Here is a 22505-nt window from a genome sequence, read left to right as displayed (position 1 = left end):
AATTTGTGTTTCTTAAAGATTTTCTTATTCAACAGCTTTATTGAGGTATAATTTACATACCATGAAATCCACCCATTGTAAGAATAGAGTCTGATAATTCGTAGTAAATATGAACTGATGTGCACCTATCAATCTGAGGAAGTCTTGACAAGAGTCTTTTTTGGAGTGCAGAGAGGAAGTCCTCATTGGAGTCAGTTAAAGAGAGAATGGAGAATAATATAGATGTTTCAAGGGTTTTCTTTTCTTTTTCTTTTTTTTTTAAATCTCTTAAGGGTATTGGGGGAAGGTAGTAAGGAGAAGGAGATTAAGAGGGATTATGTCTAAAATGGTAATTGTTTCATCTTGTTTGTGTTCAGAGAAAATATTGAGGGATAGCTTGTCTGATTCCTTCTGTTTATATAATAAAGGATGAAAAGACATCATCTAAGAAATAGAAACTAGCAAATGTAAACTTTTATGTAGTTTTTAAGGTCTTTTTTTTCTGGCGAGTTACTTGCATTTCATTGGGAGAAAAATCTTCCTTTAAATGTTACTGGTAATCAATTATTAAGTAGGTGAAGCAGTCTGGTTCCTTTTTCCTCACATTGCTTTAAAAATTAATATGAATGCTAATGAAAAGGCAAGGAAAATAAAAACCAACAACATATTAATGACCCTGAGGTCGAAGTATGAATATTACAAGGGCAAAAATAGTTCTACACATTGGGCGTTTCAGTGGATATTGGTTACTCCTGGGTGCCCTTATGCAGAAACACACTGGATTTCCCAAAGAAGCGTATAAACTAGAGCAGGTTCTCTTAAATCTTTGAATGAATGCACTGAGTTAGTTTTGGCTGTTACTGCTCTTGGAATGTCTTTTTGTTTGCATTTTTCCGATTTACCTCCTTGTTGACATATCAATATTTAAAAGAAATCTCCCCTCAAATTTTTGACCTACAATAGTATAATCTCAAAAGATTGGATTAATTGGTCAGAGCATCCATTTAAACATTTTGATTTTTATAATGTCCTGCTTATTAACGAGCTCAATTTTTTTTTTTTTTTGGCGATAGAATCTTACTCTGTCGCCCAGACCGGAGTGCAGTGGTGCGATCTTCTCGGCTCACTGCAACCTCCACCTCCCGGGTTCAAGTGATTCTCCTGCCTCAGCCTCCTGAGTAGCTGGGATTACAGGTGCTCGCCACCACGCCCGGCTAGTTTTTGTATTTTTAGTAGAGATGGTGTTTCACCATATTGGCCAGGCTGGTCATGAACTCCTGACTTCAAGTGATCTGCCCTGCTTGGCCTCCCAAAGTGCTCGGATTACAGGCATGAGCCACCATGGCCGGCTCCAGCTCAAATTTTTTTTAACCAGCCTTCAGTGCTCAGCAAGCCATTAATACCTCTGTCTTGCCTTTTATTGCCTGCTTGCATTCTTAAGGTCAGCTAGACTGAGTTTAGGGCCTTCTCAGATCTTCCCTGAGCAGGTGTGTGGTTTTGGGCATGTACCTAGCTTTGTGCCTGTGCCATGTTGTATTAGTCTGTTCTCATACTGCTAATAAAGACATACCTGAGACTGGGTAATTTATAAGGGAAAGAGGTTTAATGGACTTACAGTTCCACATGGCTGGGGAGGCCTCACAATCATAGTGGAAAGCAAAAGGGAAGCAAAGGCACATCTTATGTGGCAGCAGACAAGGGCTTGTGGAGGGGAACTCCCTTTATAAAACTATCAGCTCTCGTGAGACTTATTCACTATCATGAGAATGGCATGAGAAAGACCCGCCCCCATGATTCAGTTACCTCCCATTGGGTCCCTCCCACAACACGTGGGAATTATGGGAGCTACAATTCAAGATGAGATTTGGGTGGGGACACAGCCAAATCATATCACATATTTTCTAGATTCTCAAGAATATGCTTCAGCTTTTCAAAGCCTCCTTTAGTATTTTCCAGATTTTTTTTTTAAGCTTTTTGTTGGCTTATTGTTACTTCAGCTGTTACATACCAAGTCAGGAGATCATGATGTTAAACAGTTGCCTCTGATAGTTTTCAACAGTTGGCCCTGGAAAAAAAGGCTGGGTGAATTCTGAATCAGGTCAAATGAGGACATTTTGTCAGTGGATCTTCCTGACACCATACTGGTGACATTTTCTAAAAATGGAGATTTACAGAAGCTCTGACCCTAAACTCCACCCCTACCCCCTTGCCCCCACTGACTATTGGGCTGCCGGTTTTCACTGTGATTATGTGTTACTGATGTTCAAGGCTACCATGGAGCTTGAGGGGGTGAGGCGATGAGAATAGGAGAAGTTGAAATGCCAAAAAGCTTATTGTTTTATCAAGATTCAGTTTTTCTTGAATACGCAGCCCCAGATTTTGTCAGCATTCTCTTTCCCCTTATAGAAAGGATTTTCAGAGGTTCTTACTCCACTATTTTTGCTGACATCACTATGTGTCATCTTGTCATGTATTTTCTGTTTATCAAGGCCTATTTGGCAATAATTATATTTTACAAGTAGTAAGTGTGTAGCATTTCTTTTTTTATTATTTTTATTTTTGCGACAGGATCTCTCACTCTGTCATCCAGCCTGGAGTGCAGTGTTGTGATCATGGCTCAGTGCAGCCTCGACTTCCCAGGCTCAGGTGATCCTCCTACTCCAGCCTCCCAAGTAGCTGGGACTACAAATGCATGCCACCACACCTGGATAATTTTTTGTAGAGATGGGGTTTCGCTATGTTTCCCAGGCTGGTCCTAAACTTCTGGGCTTCAGACATCCACCGCCTTGGCCTCCCAGAGTGCTAGGATTATAGGCATGATGCCTGTAATCCCACTGCACCTGGCCATGTGTAGCATTTCTCTTTTCCTTCCTTTCCTCCTTTTCTTCCTTCCTTCCTTGCTTTTTTTGTTTTGTTTTGTTTTTTTTGGAGATGGACTCTCATTCTGTTACCCAGGCTGGAGTGTAGTGGCATGATCCCAGCTCACTGCAACCTCTGCCTCCCAGGCTCAAGCGATCCTCTCACCTCAGTCTCCCAAGTGGCTGGGACTATAGGTGTGCACATCCCCATAATTTGTGTATTTTTGGTAGAAATTGGGTTTCATCATTGCCAAGGCTGGTCTCTAACTCCTGGACTCAAGTGATCTGCCCACCCCAGCCTCCCAAAGTGCTGGGATCACAGGCATGAGCCACCATACCCAGCCGATATGTAGCATTTCTATTGCCATGTTTTTTTGAGACAGTTTCTTGCCCCATCACCCAGGCTGGAGGGCAGTGGTGCAGTCATGGCTCACTGAAGCCTCAAATTCCTGGCTTAAGTGATCCTCCTGCCTCAGCCCCCCACCAAGTTACTGAGATTACAAGCACCTGCTACTGTGCCTGGTTAATTAAAAAAAAAAATTCTGTAGAGATGACATCTTGCTATATTGCCCAGGCTGGTCTTGAACTCATGGCTTCAAGCAGTCCTCTTGCCTCAGCCTCTGTATTAGTCCATTTTCACACTGCTGATAAAGATATACCCGAGACTGGGTAGTTTACAAAAGAAGGAGGTTTATCAGACTTACAGTTCCACATGGCTGGGGAGGCCTCACAATCCTGGCGGAAGGTAAGGAGGAGCAAGTCACATCTTACATGGATGGCAGCAGGAAAACAGACCTTGTGCAGAGAAACTCCCATTCTTAAAACCATCAGAATCTCATAAGACCCATTAACTATCATGAGAACAGTATGGGAAAGACCCACCCCCATGATTCAGTCATCTCCCACTGGGTCCCTCCCATAACGTGGGAATTATGGGAGCCACAAGATGAGATTTGGTTGGGGACGCAGAGCCAAACCATATCATTCTGCCCCTGGTCCCTCTCAAATTTCATATCTTCACATTTCAAAACCAATCATGTCTTCCCGACAGTCCCTCAAAGTCTCAACTAATTTCAGCATTAATGCAGAAGTCCACAGTCCAAAGTCTCATCTGAGACAAGGCAAGTCCCTTCTGCCTATGAGCCTGTATAAATCAAAAGCAAGTTAGTTACTTCCTAGATACAATGGGGGTACAGGCATTGGGTAAATACAGCCATTCCAAATTGGAGAAATGGACCAAAACGAAGGAGCTCAGGCCCCATGCAAGTCTGAAATCCAGTGAGGCAGTCAAATCTTAAAGCTCCAAAATGATCTCCTTTGACTCTGTGTCTCACATCCAGGTCATGCTGATGCAAGAGGTGGGAAGGCATGATTGGTTCCCATGGTCTTGGGCAGCTCTGCCCCTGTGGCTTTGCAGGGTGCAGCCTCCCTCCTGGCTGCTTTCACAGACTGGCGTTGAGTGTCTGGCTTTTCCAGGTACACAGCACAAGTTGTCAGTGGATCTATCATTCTGAGGTCTGGAGGACAATGGCCCTCTTCTCACAGCTTCACTAGGCAGTGCCCCAGTAGGAACTCTGTGTGGGGGCTCTTACCCCACATTTTCCTTCCACACTGCCCTAGCAGAGGTTCTCCATGGAGGACCCCACCCCTACAGCAAACTTCAGCCTGGGCATCCAGGCGTTTCCATACATCTTCTGAAATCTAGGCATAGGTTCCCAAACCTCAATTCTTGACTTCTGTGCACTTGCAGGCTCAAAACCATGTGGAAGCTGTCAAGTCTTGGGGCTTGCATCCTCTGAAGCCACAGCATGAACTCTGTGTTGGCCCCTTTCAGCCACAGCTGGAGTGGCTGGGATGCAGGGCACCAAGTCCTTAGGCTGTACATGGCACAGGGACCCTGGGCTCGGCCCTTGAAACCACTTTTTCCTCCTAGGCTTCGGGGCCTGTAGTGGGAGGGGCTGCCACAAAGTTCTCTGACATGCCCTGGAGGCATTTTCCCCATTGTCTTGGTGATTAGCATTTCGGCTCCTAGTTACTTAAGCAAACTTGTGCAGCTGGCTTGAATTTCTCCTCAGAAAATGGGATTTTCTTTTCTATTGCATTGTCAGGCTGCAAACTTTCTAAACTTTTATGGTCTGTTTCCCTTATTGAAACTGAATGCCTTTGACAGCACCCAAGTTACCTCTTGAATGCTTTGCTGCTTAGAAATTTCTTCTACCAGATACTCTAAATCATCTCTCAAGTTCAAAGTTCCACAAATCTCTAGGGCAGGGCAAAATGACACCAGTCTCTTTGCTAAAACATAGCAAAAGCCACCTTTGTTCCAGTTCCCAACAAGTTCCTCATCTCCATTTGAGACCACGTTAGCCTGGACCTTATTGTTTATATTACTATCAGCATTTTTGTCAAAGCCACTCAGCAAGTCTCTAGGAAGTTCCAAACTTTCCCACATTTTACTGTCTTCTTCTGAGCCCTCCAAACTGTTCCAACCTCTGCCTGTTATTACCCAGTTCCATATTTGCTTCCACATTTTGGGTATCTTTTCAGCAACACCCCACTCATGGTACCAGTTTACTGGATTAGTCCATTTTTATGCTGTTGATAAAGACATACCTGAGACTGGGCAATTTACAAAATTAAGAGGTTTATTGGACTTACAGTTCCACATGGTTGGGGAGGCCTCACAGTCCTGGTGGAAGGTAAGGAGGAGCAAGTCACATCTTACATGGATGGCAGCAGGCAAAGAGAGAGCTTGTGCAGGGGAACACCTCTTTAAAACCGCCATATCTTTTGTGACCCATTGACTATCATGAGAACAGCATGGGAAAGACCCACCCCCATGATTCAATAGTCTCACACTAGGTCCCTCCCATAACACGTTGGAATTATGGGAGCTACAAGATGAGATTTGGGTGGAGACACAGAGCAAATCCATATTAGTCTCCCAAAGTGCTTGGATTACAGGTGTGAGCCATCTTGCTGGCCAGAGCATCTTTTCATATGCTTACTTGTATATCTTCTTTGGTGAGGTATCTGTTAAGATCTTTGGCTCATTTTTTAATTGGGTTGTTTGTATTTTTATTGTTGTGTTCTAAGAGTTCTTCATGTATTTTGGATAATAGTCCTTTATTAAATGTGTCTTTTGTAAATAGTTTCTCGTGGCCTGCAGCTGGTCTTTTCATCCTTCTGATGGTTTCTTTTTCAGAGCAGAAATGTTTAATAAAGTCCAGCCTACCAGTTACAGATGGTCCTTGACTTAACAATAGTTTGACTTAATTTTTCAATTTTTCAGTTTACCATGGTGTGAGAGTAATAGGCATTCATTAGAAACATATTTCAAATTGTGAATTTTGATATTTTCCCAGGCTAGTGATATGTGGTATGATATTCTCTTGAGATGCCAGGCAGTGGCACCAAGCTGCAGCTCCACTCAACCACATGATCGTGAGGGTAAACAACTATTGACTAGTACTCTATGTTGCACTGTGTTGCCAGATGATCTTGCCCAACTGCAGGCTGACATAAATGTTCTGAACACTTTTAAGGGAGGCTAGGCTCAGCTATGATGTTCAGTAGTTAGGTGTAATAAATGCATTTTATACTTAGGGTGTTTTCAACTTATAGTTGGTGTATACCCCCATCATAAGTTGATGAGCATCTGTTTTTCTTTCATAGATCATGCCTTTGGTGTTGTATCTAAAAAGACATCGCCAAACCCAGAGTCATCTAGATTTTCTCCCATGTTATCCTGTAGGAGGTTTATAGTTTTGCATTTTATATGTAGGTAGGTCTGTGATACATTTTGAGTTATTTTTTGTGATGGGGTGTAAGGTGTGTGTCTAGGTTCTTTTTTTTTTTTAATGTGGTTGTCCAGTTGTTACAGCACAATTTGTTGAACAGATTATCTTTTCTGCATTGTGTTGCCTTTGCCCTATTGTCAAAGATAAGTTGACTAAGGTGGGTCTAATTCTGGGCTTTCTATTCTGTTCTGTGATATATTTTTTTATTCTTTCACCAACCACACTGTCTTGCTGACTGTAGCTGTACAGTCAGTCTAGAAGTTAGGTAGTGTCAATCCAACTTTGTCCTTCTTTAATATTAAGTTGGCTAATCTGGGTCTTTTGCCTCCCTATAAAAACTTTACAATCAGCTTGTTTTATAGCTACACAATACATTGCTGTGATTTTTGATGCGATTGCATTGACTCTATAGGTCAAATTGGGAAAAACTTGACATGTCTACATATTAAGTCCTATCCATGAACAAGAAATATCACTTAATTTTTAGATTGTCTCCAACTTTTCTCATCAGTAGTTCTCCATATGTACATCTTGTACATATTTTGTTAGATTTGTACCTAGGTATTTTTGGGTGTTGCTAATGTGAATGATATTGTATGTTTTTTTAAAATTAAAATTTGATAGTATTTGAACATCAGTTCAGAAATTTGTTGACAAATGTACTTTATTCATAGATTTTTCTTTCAATTTTTTAATGTGATAAAATACATATAAAATTTGCCATTCTGTTTTTAAATGTACAGCTCAGTGGTATTAAATTCCTTCATAATATTGGCAGTTATCACCACCGCTTACCTTCACAATTCTTTTCTCTTATAGAACTGAAACTCTGTAACCATCAAACAGTAACTCCCCATTTTCTTCTCTCTCCAGCCCTGCCAGCCACTTTTCTAAGTCCCTCATAAGTAGAGTCATACATTATTTGTCTTTTTGTGATTGGCTTATTCCACTTAGTATAATGTTCTCAAAGTTCCTCCATGGGGTAGCATGTGTCAGAATTTCCTTCCTCTTTAAGGTTGAATAATATTTCATTGTATGTAGCATATACTACATTTTGTTTATCCATTCATCCCTGGATGGACACTTGGATTGTGTCCACATTTTAGCTATTGTGAATAATGCTGTTATGTACATGAGTGTACAACTATTTCTTCAGTTCCCTGCTTTTAATTATTTTGGGTGTATAGCCAGAATTGAATTGCTGGATTCTTTTGGGTATATATCCAGAATTGAATTGCTGGATCTTATAATTCTCTTTTAATTTTTTTTAGGTAACTGCCATGCTATTTTTCATGGTGGCTGCAGCATTTTACATTCCAATCAGCAATGTAGAAGGGTTTTTTATCATCACATGCTCATCAACACTTGTTATTTTTCTTTTTTCTTTTAAAATAGTAGCCATTCTAATGTATGTAAGATGGGGTCTTACTGTTTTACTTGCAGTTCTCTAATTATTAGTGATGTTGAGCATCTTTTCATGTGCTTATTGGACATTTGTATGTCTTTAGAGAAATGTCTGTTCACATCCTGTGCCCATTTTTAAACTGGGTTGTTTGTTGTTGAGTTTTAGAATTACCTGTATATTCTGTATATTAATTTCTTATCAGGGCTGGGCACGGTGGCTCGTGCCTGTAATCCCAGCACTTTGGGAGCCCAAGGTGGGCGGATCATGAGGTCAAGAGATGGAGACCATCCTGGCCAACATGATGAAACCCCGTCTCTAAAAATACAAAAATCAGCCGAGCATGGTGGTGCGTGCCTGAGTCTCAGCTACTCAGGAGCCTGAGGCAGGAGAATCACTTGAACCCAGGAGGTGGAGGTTGCAGTGAGCCGAGATCATGCCACTGCACTCCAGCCTGGTGACACAGCGAGACTGTCTCCAAAAAAAAAAAAAAAAAATCTTATCAGATATGATTTGCAGATTATTTTGTCCCATTCCAGAAGTTGCCTTTTTACTCTTTTGATGTTGTCCGTCTATGAAATTCAGTCTATTTTTTTTTTGTTTCCTTTGCCTTTGATGTCATATCTAAGAAATCACTGCTAAATCCATTGTTGTGCAGCTTTTGCCCTATGTTTTCTTCTAAAAGTTTTATAGTTTTAGGTCTTCCATTTAGGTCTTTGATCTATTTAGAGTTAATTTTTTAATATGGTGTTAGGTGAGAGTCCAATTTCCTTCTTTTGCCTGTGGATATCCAGTTTTCCCAGTATCATTCATTCAAAAGACTGTCCTTTTTTTACTGAAACACCAGGTTTCTGTCTAGGTCCTGCTGCTGTTGGTGCACAGAAAGCCAATCACTGAGACAAATATGGCCAAGAAAGAAGGCTTTAATCCAGTGCTGCAGCCAAGGAGATAGGAGCTCAGTCTCAAATCCATCTCCCTGACTGACTAAAACTAGGGCTTTATATAGCAGGGAGGAAATGTAACAATATGTAAGAAAATAAAAACTAGAGAGGGGTAAGGAGGCATCTGGTGCCGTGATCTGTTGAGTTCCAGTTGTTTGATTCTTTTTTTTTTTTTTTTTTTAATAGGCCTGAAGGTCCTTTCCTGAGGGAAGGAACTCAAGATAAAACAAATATGAGTTTCAAGCTTTAACAGCAGAAGGGTCAATTTCCATGTTAATCCAAAAACAACTGTCTGTGGGACTCTTGGGTTGGTTTCACTTTTTTTCATTGGATGATCTTGGAACCCTTGTCAAAAATTGAGATTGTGAGGATTGTTTCTGCGCTCTCTATTCTGTTTCATTGGTCTATGAATATGTCTTGTCTTTATGCCAGTACTACACTGAACTTTATAGCTTTGTACTATAGTAAATTTGATTACTGTAGCTTTGTAGTAAGTTTGGAAATCAGGAAGTGTGAGTCCTCCAGCTTTGCTCCTCCTCTTCAAGACTGTTTTGGCAATTAAGTGTCTCTTAAGATTACATATGAATTTTAGGATGGCTTTTTTTTTAATTTCTGCAGAAAACACCATTGGATTTGTATAAAGATCACAATGAATCTGTAGATTTCCTTGGGTAGGATCTTAACAATACTAATTCTTCCAATTCATGAATATGGGGTGTGTTTCCATTTATTTATGATGGGTTGTATTTCCATTTATTTATGATGTCTTTAATTTCAGCATTGTTTTATAATTTTTATTGTATATGTCTTTCACCTCAAGTTAATTCCTAAGTATTATATTCTTTTTGATGCTATTGTAAATAAACTTACAGTTTCTTTTTTTAGATTGTTCATTATTAGTGCATAGAAATGTAACTGGTTTTTATGTTAACTTTGTATCCTGCTGCTTTGCTGAATTCAGTTTTTGTAGACTGTAGGGTTTTGTACATGTAAAATCATATCATTTGCAAGCAGAAATCGTTTTACTTCTTCCTTTTCAATTTGGATGCCTTTTATTTATTTTCCTTGACTAATTTCTCTGGCTAGAACTTCTAGTACTGTGTTGAATAGAAGTGGTGAAATTAGGCATCCTTGCCTTTTTCCTGATCTTAGAGAGGAAGCGTTTCTTCTTTCATCACTGTGTATATTTGCTGTGGGTTTTGTTGCATATGGCTTTTATTATGTTGAGGCAGTTTCCTTCTATTCCTAGTTTAAGTGTTTTTATCATGAAAGGGGCTGAATTTTGTCAAATGCTTTTTCTGCATCAATCGAGATGATTGTGTGGCTTTCCCCCCGCCACTTTCTTCAGTTTATATGGTGTGTTACATTGGTTTTTCATCCTGGCATTCCAGGAATAAATCTCACTTGGTCATGTTGTATAATCCTTTTAATATAAGATATGATCTAATATGTAGAAAACTGTAAAGGTGTCACAAAAAACTTTGACTTAATAAATGAATTCAGCAAAGTAGCAGAATGCAAAGTCAACGCAGTTTACTGTTATTTCATTGAGGATTTTTGCATTAATTTATAAGTGGTATTAGTCCATGGTTTTCTCATAGTGCCTTTGTCTAGCTTTGATGTCAGGCTACTGCTGGCCTCATAGAGTGACTTAGGAAGTGTTCCGTCTTTAATTCCTTAGGAAAGTTTGAAAAGCAGTGGTACTAGTTCTTTAAATGTTTGATAGAACTTACCAGTGGAACCATCAGGTGCAGGGCTTTTGTCGGGAGATTTTTGATTACTGATTCAATCTTCTTATTGGTTATAGGTCTATTCGGATTTTCCATTTCCTTGTGATTTCATTCTGATGGGTTTTGTGTTTCTAGGAATTTGTCTGTTTCCTCTAGGTTATGGTATTATGTTTGTAATTTCAAATTCCACTTGTTCATTGCTAGTATACTGGAAAATAATTGAGGTTTTTTTTTTTTTCCTTTTTGACATGGAGTCTCGCTCTTGTTGCCCAGGCTGGAGTGCCATCTCGGCTCACTGTAACCTCCACCTCCTCCCAGGTTCAAGTGATTTTCCTGCTTCAGCTTCCTGAGTAGCTGGGATTCCAGGTGCACACCACCACACCTAGCTAATTTTTAAATTTTTAGTAGAGATGGGGTTTCGTCATGTTGGCCAGGCTGGTCTCAAAGTCCTGACTTGAGGTCATCCACCCACCTCGGCCTCCCACAGTACTGGGATTACAGGCATGAGCCACTGTGCCCAGCCTAGTCTTATTTATTGACTATGTATCCTGCACCCTATGTATCCTGCAGTGTTGCTGTGATTGCGTGTTAGTTCCAACAGTGTTTTTATTGATTTGAATTTTCTACATGGGCACTCATGTCATCTATGAACAGTTTTATTTCTTCCTTCCCAATCAGAATACCCTTTATTTCTTTTTCTTGTCTTATTTCATTAGCTAGGCTTTCTATAATGATGTTGAAAAGGAGTGGTAAGGGGATTTTCTTGCCTTGTTCCTGTTTTCTTGCCTTCTTGCCTTGGAGAAACTTCTGGTTTTTCACCATTAGTTAAATTCTTAGATGTAGAGATTTTGTGAATGTTCTTTATCAAAGTGAAGTTTCCTTCTATTCCTAGTTTACTGAGAGTTTTTTGTCATAAATGACTGTTCAATTTTGTAAAATGTTCTTTCTGCGCCTATTGATATGATGTGATTTTCTTTTGCCTATGGATGTGATGGTTTATATTGATTTTCAAATGTTGAACCAGGCTTGTGCACCTGGGATAAATCCTACATGATCGTGGCATATAATTCTTTTTATATACAGTCATGTGTTGCTTAATGATGGGGATACATTCTGAGAAATGTGTTTGGTGATTTCATTGTTGTATGAACATCGTAAAGTGTCCTTATACAAACCGTGACAGCCTAAGCCTACTGCACACCTAGGCTATATGGTATAGCTGGTTGCTCCTAGGCTGCAAGCCTGTACGGTATGTAACTGTAACGAACACTGTAGACAACTATAACACAACGGTAAGTACTTGTGTATCTAAATGTATCTCAATATAGAAAAAGTACAGTAAAAGTATGGTATAAAAGATTTTTTTTTAATGGTACACCTGTGCAGAATACTACCATAAATGGAGTTTGTAGGGCTGGAAGTTGCTCTGGGTGAGTCAGTAGTGAGTGACTGTGAAGGTCTAGGACATTTTGTAAACCACTGTAGCCTTGATAAACAATACTAAACCTTAAAAAACATTTTTCTGTCTTCAGTAATAAATTACCTTTAGCTTACTGTAACCTTTTTCACTTTATAAATGTTTTGATTAAGAACTTTTTTTACTCTTTTGTAATAACACCTAGCTTAAAACACAAACGAATTGTACAGCCATACAAAAACATTTTTTCTTTATATCCTTATCCTATACACTTTTTCCTTTAAAAATTTTTATTTTATTATTTAAACTTTTTTGTTAAAAACTAAGACACAACATACACATTAGCCTAAGCCTACACAGGGTCAGGATCATCAGTATCACTGCCTTCCACCTCTACATCGTGATCCACTGGAAGGTCTTCAGGGGCAATAACATGCATAGAGCTGTCATCTCTTACGATAGCAATGCCTTCTTCTGGAATGCAGTTAACTTTTTTTTAATAAGTAGAAGGATTACACTTTGCTAAAATAATGCTAACATGTATAGTATAGTAAATACATAAACTGATAAAATAGTTGATTATCAAGTATTATGTACTATATATAATTGTACGTGGTATCCTTTTATAGTACGGGCAGCACAGTAGTTTATTTACACCAGCATCACCACAAACATGGAAGTAATGTGTTGCACTATGACATTGTGATGGCTACAGCTTCACTAGGGATTAAGAATTTTTCGGCTCCATTATAATCTGTGGGACCACTATTGTATATGCAGTTCCTCCTTGACTGAAATGTCATGTGGTGCATGACTGTATCATTGGATTCGATTTGCTAATATTTTAAGATTCTTGCATCTACGTTCATGAGATATATTGGTCTGTAGTTTTCTAGTAATGTCTTTATCTGGCTTTGGTATTAGGGTGATGCTGGCCTTATAGAATGAATTAGGAAGTATTCCCTTTGCTTCTGTCTTCTGAAAGAGAGATTGTAGATGATTGGTATAATCTCTTTCTTAAATGTTTGGCAGAATTCCCCCAGTGAGCCTATCTGGGCCTGGTGCTTTCTGTTTGGGAAGGTTATTAATTATTGATTCAATTTATTTTATAGAAATAGGCCTGTTTAGAATTTCCATTTTTTTCTTATTTGAGGTTTGGTGGATTCTGTCTTTAAATAATTGGTTCAATTCATTTAGTTTATCAAATTTCTAGATACGGAGTTGTTGATAGTATTCTTTTATTATCCTTTCCATCAATACAGATCTCATAGACATGAAAAGGATAATAAAGGAATACTATCACTAAAAAGCGATTCTCTCTTTTTATCTTAGTCTAATTGGAGGCTTATCAATTTACCTTGTCAAAGAACTAGCTTTTGGTTTTATTGATTGTTTGTTTCTCCATTGATTTTCTGTTTTCAGTGTCATTGATTTCTCCTCTAGTTTTTATTCTCTTTTCTTCTGCTGACTGTGGATTTAATTTGCTGCTCTTGTTACCTAAAGTGTAAAATCAGATGATTGATTTTAGGTCTTTCTTCTTTTCTAATATATTATTTCAGTGATACAGATTTCTCTCTCTAAGCACTGCTTTCCCTGCATCCCATGAATTTTGATACATTGTGTTTTCATTTCTATTTAGTTCAAATATTTAAAATTTCTCTTGAGATTTTTTATTCATGTGTTATTGTTTAACCTTACATATATTGAGATATTCCAATTATCTTTCTGTTGTGAATTTCTGGGTTCCATTGTGGTCTGAGAGCAGACTCTATATGATTTCTATTCCTTTATATTTGTTAAAGTATGTTTTATGGCCCAGAATGTTCCACCTTGGTGAATATTCCATGTGAATGTGAGAAGAATGTGTATTCTGTGGTTGTTGGATGAAATAGAGAGGTGAATTCTATCCAGTTGATTAATAAATAGTGTTTTGAGTTCAAGTGCGTCCTTTTTAACCTTCTGTCTGCTGGATCTTTCTGCTTCTGATAGAGCAGTATTGAAGTCTACAGCTACAAAAGTAGATTCGTCTATTTCTTCTTGTCGTACTGTTAGTTTTTACCTCATGTATTTTGATGCACTGTTGTTAAGTACAATACACATTAAGAACTGTGTCTTACTGGAGAATGGGGCCCTTTATTATTATGTAATGCCCTTCTTTATCTAATAACATTATTTGCTTTGAAGTCTGTTCTATCTGAAATTAATTCAGATACTTCTACTTACTTTTGATTAGTGTTAGCATGGCGTATTTTTTTCCATCTACTTTTAATGAATAAATGTCTTTATTTAAATTGGTTTTCTTTTAGATATCATATAATTGGGTTTTATTTCTTGTTCCATTATAATAATCTGCCTTTTAATTGGTACATTCAGATCACTGTGATTATTGATATAATTGGATTAATATCTACCATATTTGTAACTATTTTCCATTTGTCACCTTTGTTCTTTATTGCTATATTTGTCTTCTAGTCCTTTTTCTTGCCTTTTATGGTTTAATTGAGCATTTAAAAAAATTATTTGTGTGTGTGTGTGTATATGTGTGTGTATATATATATATATATGTATATATATATATATATTTTTTTTTTTTTTTTGAGACGGAGTCTTGCTCTGTCACTCAGGCTGGAGTGCAGTGGTGCATCTTGGCTCACTGCAAGCTCTGCCTTCCGGGTTCACGCCATTCTGCTTCAGCCTCCTGAGTAGCTTGGACTACAGGCACCCACCACCATGCTTGGCTGATTTTTTGTATTCTTTTTAGTAGAGACAGGGTTTCACTGTGTTAGCCAGGATGGTCTCGATCTCCTAACCTCGTTATCCACCCGCCTCGGCCTCCCAAAGTGCTGGGCTTACAGGCATGAGCCACAGCGCCTGGCCTGTATATTTTTTAAGGTAGGGTCTCACTCTGTTGCCCAGGCTGGAGTGCAATCGTGCGATCTCAGCTCACTGCAGCCTCAACCTCCCGGATTTAAGCCATCCTCCCACCGTAGTCTCCCAAGTAGCTGGGACTACAGGCATATGTCACCATACCTGGCTATTTTTTTAATTTATTTATTTTGTAGAGACCTGGTCTACAAAATGTTGCCCAGGCTGGCCTTGAACTCCTGGACTCAAGTGATCCTCCTACCTCAGCCCCCCAAAGTGCTGGGATTACAGGTGTGAGCCACTGTCCCCAACCAACATATTTCAATATGGCTTCTTTTATCTCCCTTTGCAGGAAGCAAAAGAGATTTTTCTCGAGTATTTACTGAGAGAACCTGGTTTAGCTCCTATAAGTAAAACTCACAAAAGCCTGGGGGCCTCCCTATAACTAGGTCCCCCTGGAGTTTTTATCACTGGGACTTGTCCACACCTAGCAATTTGTCAGCTACAGTTTGTTTCTGCTCCAGCCTGTTGTGATTCTCTGTATCCACCTGACTGTCTCTCCAGTTCTGGGAGCAGTGGTGTATTAGTCCGTTTTCACACTACTATCAAGAACTACCTGAAACTGGGTAATTTATAAAGAAAAGAGGTTTAATTGACTCACAGTTCCACATTGCTGGGGAGCCCTCAGGAAACTTACAATTATGGTGGAAGGGGAAGCAAGGCACTTCTTAATGGCGGCAGGAGAAAGAGAGAGCAAAGGGGGAAGTGCCACTTTTAAATCATCAGATCTCATGAGAACTCGATATCACAAGAACAGCATGGGAAACTGCCCCCCTGATCCAATCACCGCCCACCACGTCCCTCCCCTGACACGGGATTACAATTTTAGATGAGATTTAGGTGGGGACACAGAGCCAAAGCATATCAAGTGGTTTCTCCTGTGACCTCACTGAAGTTTTTGAGAAATACATGCATGTGTATTTTTTAAATCATCAAGAGCAAGTAAGTATAATGCTAAACAAGTTAATAGAAACTTCATGTTTCCTCCCCTCTTTGAAAATACATTAGCAATTGTTTTTAGATAGAGTGTACATTTCCTGGAGTCATTGTTTAAGAATAATAGACAAACAAGCTGGGCATGGTGGCTAACACCTGTAATCCCAGCATTTTGGGAGGCCGAGGTGGGTGGATCGCTTGAGGCCAGGAGTTCTGAGACCAGACTGGGCACCATGGCAAAACCCCATCTCTAACTAACAATACAAAAATTAGCCAGGAATGGTGGTGTGCGCCTGTGATCCCAGCTACTGGAGTGGCTGAGGCAGGAGAATTGCTTGAACCCAGGAGGCAGAGGCTGCAGTGAGCCAAGATCACGCCACTGTACTCCAGCCTGGGCAACAGAGTGAGACTCTGTCTCAAAACAAACAAAAAAAGACACTACAAACCCATTTTGCTTTTCATGAACTGAAAATCATTATATGGTGTTGTCAGGAGGTCTTAGACTCTGTGAAAGGCATTTTCCAGAGAGTTGCCAGAAATTAGAAGGGTGTGGGGGGTGCTGAAATGCCTAGGCAGAGAAGATAGGTTTGATGTAGTAAAGAGTAAGGAGTCACCAAAGTGTCTTAGCAAGGAAATACTCTAAGAATCATGTTTTAAGAAGAGATTCTACCATCTTTGTCCGGGGTGTGTGTGTTCATAGAGAAAACCTAGCCTCCCAAAACAAGCAAGGAAAATCATGGATTATGAAAGGATCTTTCTACTAAAAGAGTCATTATTACTTCTCTATTTTGCAAACTCTCAGTACCTTCAGAATATTTACAGCCTTCCACAAATGTAATGTGTAACATTCTCAGGACTATGCATAATGCAGTTCACTTAAGAATTGTGCTATGTTTTACATAGACTGACAGGTTCTTGTTCAAATTCTTTGTGATAATATCTTTTCATTTTCTTTTCTTTTTTGGGTAGTTTTAAATACATTTTCCTTTTTAAGAAGGCTAGGATGTTTGGGGGGAAAAATCCTTGTACTTTTTGTAAGCCACTTACAACACAGATTAACTTCACAGCACATAAAAAGAATACTGGAGAACGCTTACATGATTAAATATGCCCCTAGAGGATTAAGTTTTTCCACATATTTTTAAGCCAATGCTATTAATAATGTTCCAGCATTAAACTTTCTGTACATCCTCATTATGGAGGAGGCCTTTTTATTTTTATTTTTTTCATTCTGCCCTTGCTGGCTGTTAGTTTTTCCATGGTCAGATATGCAGCACTATAAAATTATCTGTGGAAACATGCAATCTGAATGTTTAACTGGAGTCTAACAAAGTATCATGTCTAGGTCTGTTCCAATTTTTATTCAAAGATGTTGTCAATTTTTCAAGCTTAATTGTTCTTTTGTCTTACTGGAAACCTGGCAGAAGATGGCTATTTACAGGCATATCTTAGATTATGGGGCAGACCACCACAATACAGCTAATATCGCAGTAAATCAAGTCTCACAATTTCCTGGTTTCTCAGGGCATATAAAAGTTATATTTTTACTATACTGTAGTCTATTAAGTGTGCAATAGCATTATGTCTAAAAATATATGCATACCTTAAATAATACAAAATACTTTTTTTTTTTTTTTTGGAGACAGAGTCTTGCTCTGTTGCCCAGGCTGGAGTGCAATGGCGCGATCTCGGCTCACTGCAAGCTCTGCTTCCTGGGTTCACGCGATTCTCCTGCCTCAGCCTCCTGAGTAGCTGGGATTACAGGTGTGTGCCACTTTGTCCGGCTAATTTTTTGTATTTTTAGTAGAGACAGGGTTTCACTGTGTTAGCCAGGATGGTCTCGATCTCCTGACCTCGTGATCCGCCTGCCTCGGTCTCCCAAAGTGCTGGGATTACAGGCGTGAGCCACCGCGCCTGACCACAAAATACTTTTTTTGCTAAAAAAAATGCTAACAATATTGAGCTTCCAGCAAGTTGTAATGTTTTTGCTGGTGGAGGTTCTTGGATTGATATTGATGGTGGCCACCTGATCAGGGTGGTAGTTGCCAAAGGTTGGGGTGGCTGTGACATTTTCTTAGAAAAAGACAAGTTTGTTGCAGCAGTTGGCTTTTCCTTTCAGAAGAGATTTCTCTGTAGCATGCAGTGCTGTTTGATAGCATTTTACCCACAGCAGAACTTCTTTAAAATTGGAGTTGTCCTCTCAAACCCTGCTGCCACTTTATCAACATGATGTTCTAAATCTTTAGTTGTCGTTTCAACAATGTTCACAGCATCTTCATCAGGAATAGATTCCATCTAGAAACCACTCTCTTTGCTTACCTGTAAGAAGCAACTCCTCATCTGTTCAAGTTTGATCCTGAGATTGCAGCAATTCAGTCACATCTTCAGGCTCCACTTCTAGTTCCCTTGCTTTTTTCACCACATCTACAGTGACTTACTCTTGAACCCCTCAAAGTCATCCATGAGGGTTGGAATCAACTTCTTTCAAACTCCTTTTGATGTTGATATTTTGACCTCCTTCCATGAGTCACGAATATTCTTACTGGTATCTAGAATGGTGAATCCTTTTCAGAAGGTTTTCAATTTACTCTGATCAGATCCATCACAGAAATCACCCTGTATGGCAGCTATTGCCTTATTAAATGTATTTTTTAAATAATAAGACTTGAAAGTCAAAATTACTCCTTGACACAAGGGCTGCAGAATGGATATTGTCTTAGCAGGCATGAAAACAACATTTATCTCTTTGTACATCTCCATCAGAGCTCCTGGGTGACCAGGTACATTGTCAGTGAGCAGTAATATTTTGAAAGGAACCTTTTTTTCTGAGCAGTAGGTCTCAACAGTGGGCTTAAGATATTCAGTAAACCATGCCGTAAACAGATGTGCTGTTACCCAGATTTTGTTGTTTCAGTTATAGAGCACAGGCAGAGTAGATTTAGCATAATTTTTAAGGGCCCTAGGATTTTTAGAATGGTCAGTAAGCATTGGCTTCAACTTAAAAGTCACCAGCTGCTTTGGCCTTGACCAAGAGAGTCAGCCTATTTTTTGAAGCTTTAAAGCCAGGCATTGACTTCTCCTCTGTAGCTACAGAAGTCCTAGGTGGCATATTCTTCCACTAGAAGGCATCTTCTTCCACTAGAAGGTGGTTTCATCTATGTTAAAAATCTGTTGTTTAGCCACATTTCTCAATTTTCTGAGCTAGATTTCATAATAACATGTTGCAGTTTCTACATCAGTACTTGCTGCTTCGCCTCTCACTTTTATGTTATGGAGACAGCTTCTTTCCTTAAACCTCATTAGCCAACCTCTGCTAGCTTCCAGCTGTGCTTCTGTAGCCTCCTCTCTCAGCCTTCATAGAAGTAAAGGGACTTTTAGCTTTGGTCTGGGTTAGGCTTTAGCTTAAGGGGATATTGTGGCTGGTTTGATCTTCTAGATCACTAAAACTTTCTCTGTGGCTCTTTTACTTTATTTTTGTGTGTTCATTGGAGTAGCACTTCTAATTTCCTTCTAGAACTTTCCCTTGGCATTAACAACTTGGCTGTTTGGTGCAAAAGGTTTAGCTTTTTTTAGCATGTCTCAGCTTTTGATATGCCTTCCTCACTATGCTTAATCATTTCTAGTTTTTTTTTTTTTTTTGGAGACAGAGTCTCACTCCGTTGCCCAGGCTGGAGTGCAGTGGCGCAATCTCAGCTCACTGCAACCTCCGCCTCCTGGGTTTAAGTGATTCTCTTGCCTCAGCCTCCCAAGTAGCTGGGATTACAGGCGTGCGCCACCATGCCCAGCTAATTTTTGTATTTTTAGTAGAGATGGGGTTTCACCATGTTGGCCAGGCTGGTCTTGAACTTCTGACCTCAAGTGATCCACCCACCTTGGCCTCTCAAAGTGCTGGGATTACAAATAGGCATGAGCCACCGTGCCTGGCTTATTTCTAGCTCTTGATTTAAAGTGAGAAATGTGTGACTCTTCCTTTCACTTGGATACTTTGAGGCCATTGTAACTGGCCTACTTTCAGTATTGTTTTGTCGCAGGAAATAGGCCCAAAGACAGGGAGAGAGATGGAGTAATGGCCAGTTGGTGAATCGGTCAGAACACATACAACATTTATCTGTTAAGGTCACCATCTTATATAGGTACAGTTTGCGGTGCCCCAAAACAGTTACAATAGTAACATCAAAGACCACTGATCACAGATCACCACAACAGATATAATAATAATGAAAAAGTTTGAAATATTGTGAGAATTACCAAAATGTGACAAAGAGACACGAAGTGAGCACTTGGTGTTGGAAAAATGGTATTGATTCCTTTGCTCAATGCGGGGTTGCCACAACTTTCAATTTTTTTTTTTTTTTTGTAATCACTAAACACATAGTACTTACCATTTCAAAAAAGATCACTTAATTTCAGTGCACATTTTTTCCTGACGTAACATTCTGGTTTATAAGGAATCTTGTTATTACTGAGGGATTGAGTTATTTATTAAATGCCTTTTTTTTTCCCCCAGGGGTTAGGTTGTCAAATTAATTTCCCATGGCTAATCAGCCTGGGCTTGATTCTACACACGTAATGGTCCTCCACTCCCCGCTCTCTAGGACTTGCAGTCTCTCTGATCCCAACAGCCTGCAGGTCTTTTCTTACCAGCCAGAACTCTTTCCCAGTCCCTTCAGTGGTGCTCACCAGCCCCTCAGTTTCTCTGATCTTAACCTTTTGATCCTTATTCTGCCAGTCCTTTGGCTTAGATGGGTTCTTAATTTCTTTTCTCCCCAAATTTGTATCTTTCTGTCCTGACCAGAGGTGTCAGATTGTTCCACACGGTTTAAATGTGCCAGTCAGCCTCTCTTCTCTGACTCTCTGCACAGCTGGGCCTCAGGGTCACCACTCTTCTCAAGCCCCACAGTCTAACCCTTCTCGGGTCACAGAGGACTTCCTGCCTGCTATCTAGACCCTAGAGCTCCCCTGCCCCCTGTCCCCGGTCCGTTCACTTTTCACTGCTGCAGCTTTGCTCATCCTTCCCTCCTCATTCCTGCCCCTGGTGGAGAGCTGCCCCTCCTTGCCAGTGCCAACCTCTTCATCAGTGCTTTAGAGTTCTGCCTCAGCACTAAACAAAAACACAAACCAACTAAAGATTTTAGTATTTTTATATTAATATTTAAAATTGTCTAATTTTAATAAATGTTAAATAACATTTGGTTTTAAGAAATATTATTAAATATTTTATACTACAAGGCTACAGTAACCAAAACAGCATGGTACTGGTACCAAAACAGAGATATAGATCAATGGAACAGAACAGAGCCCTCAGAAATAACGCTGCATATCTACAACTATCTGATCTTTGACAAACCTGAGAAAAACAAGCAATGGGGAAAGGATTCCCTATTTAATAAATGGTGCTGGGAAAACTGGCTAGCCATATGTAGAAAGCTGAAACTGGATCCCTTCCTTACACCTTATACAAAAATTAATTCAAGATAGATTAAAGACGTAAACGTTAGACCTAAAACCATAAAAACCCTAGAAGAAAACCTAGGCATTACCATTCAGGACATAGGCATGGGCAAGGACTTCATGTCTAAAACACCAAAAGCGATGGCAACAAAAGCCAAAATTGACAAATGGGATCTAATTAAACTAAAGAGCTTCTGCACAGCAAAAGAAACTACCATCAGAGTGAACAGGCAACCTACAGAATGGGAGAAAATTTTTGCAACCTACTCATCTGACAAAGGGCTAATATCCAGAATCTACAATGAACTCAAATTTACAAGAAAAAAACAACCTCATCAAAAAGTGGACAAAGGATATGAACAGACACTTGTCAAAAGAAGACATTTATGCAGCCAACAGACACATGAAAAAATGCTCATCATCACTGGCCATCAGAGAAATGCAAATCAAAACCACAGTGAGATACCATCTCACACCAGTTAGAATGGCAATCCTTAAAAAGTCAGGAAACAACAGGTGCTGGAGAGGATGTGGAGAAATAGGAACACTTTTACACTGTTGGTGGGACTGTAAACTAGTTCAACCATTGTGGAAGTCAGTGTGGCGATTCCTCAGGGATCTAGAACTAGAAATACCATTTGACCCAGCCATCCCATTACTGGGTATATACCCAAAGGACTATAAATCATGCTGCTATAAAGACATATGCACACGTATGTTTATTGTGGCACTATTCACAATAGCAAAGACTTGGAACCAACCCAAATGTCCAACAGTGATAGACTGTATTAAGAAAATGTGGCACATATACACCATGGAATACTATGCAGCCATAAAAAATGATGAGTTCATGTCCTTTGTAGGGACATGGATGAAATTGGAAATCATCATTCTCAGTAAACTATCACAAGGACAAAAAACCAAACACCGCATGTTCTCACTCATAGATGGGAATTGAACAATGAGAACACATGGACACAGGAAGGGGAACATCACATTCTGGGGACTGTTGTGGGGTTGGGGGAGGGGGGAGGGATAACATTAGGAGATATACCTAATGCTAAAT

At 39.6% G+C, this 22505-nt stretch overlaps 1 protein-coding gene across 5 annotated transcripts in view; it reads left to right on the top strand.

The window, feature by feature from the left end:
* The window catches only part of ATG7 (autophagy related 7), a 274769-nt gene that overhangs the window by 131256 nt on the left and 121008 nt on the right, over window positions 1-22505 (top strand). The gene's annotated exons all lie outside the window — the stretch shown is intronic.

The sequence above is a fragment of the Pongo pygmaeus genome, chromosome 2, assembly GCF_028885625.2.
Source record: "Pongo pygmaeus isolate AG05252 chromosome 2, NHGRI_mPonPyg2-v2.0_pri, whole genome shotgun sequence".
Classification (NCBI taxonomy): Eukaryota; Metazoa; Chordata; class Mammalia; order Primates; family Hominidae; genus Pongo; species Pongo pygmaeus.
The sequence above is the reverse complement of the archived record's forward strand: the minus strand, read 5'-3'. Positions and strand labels throughout refer to the sequence as shown.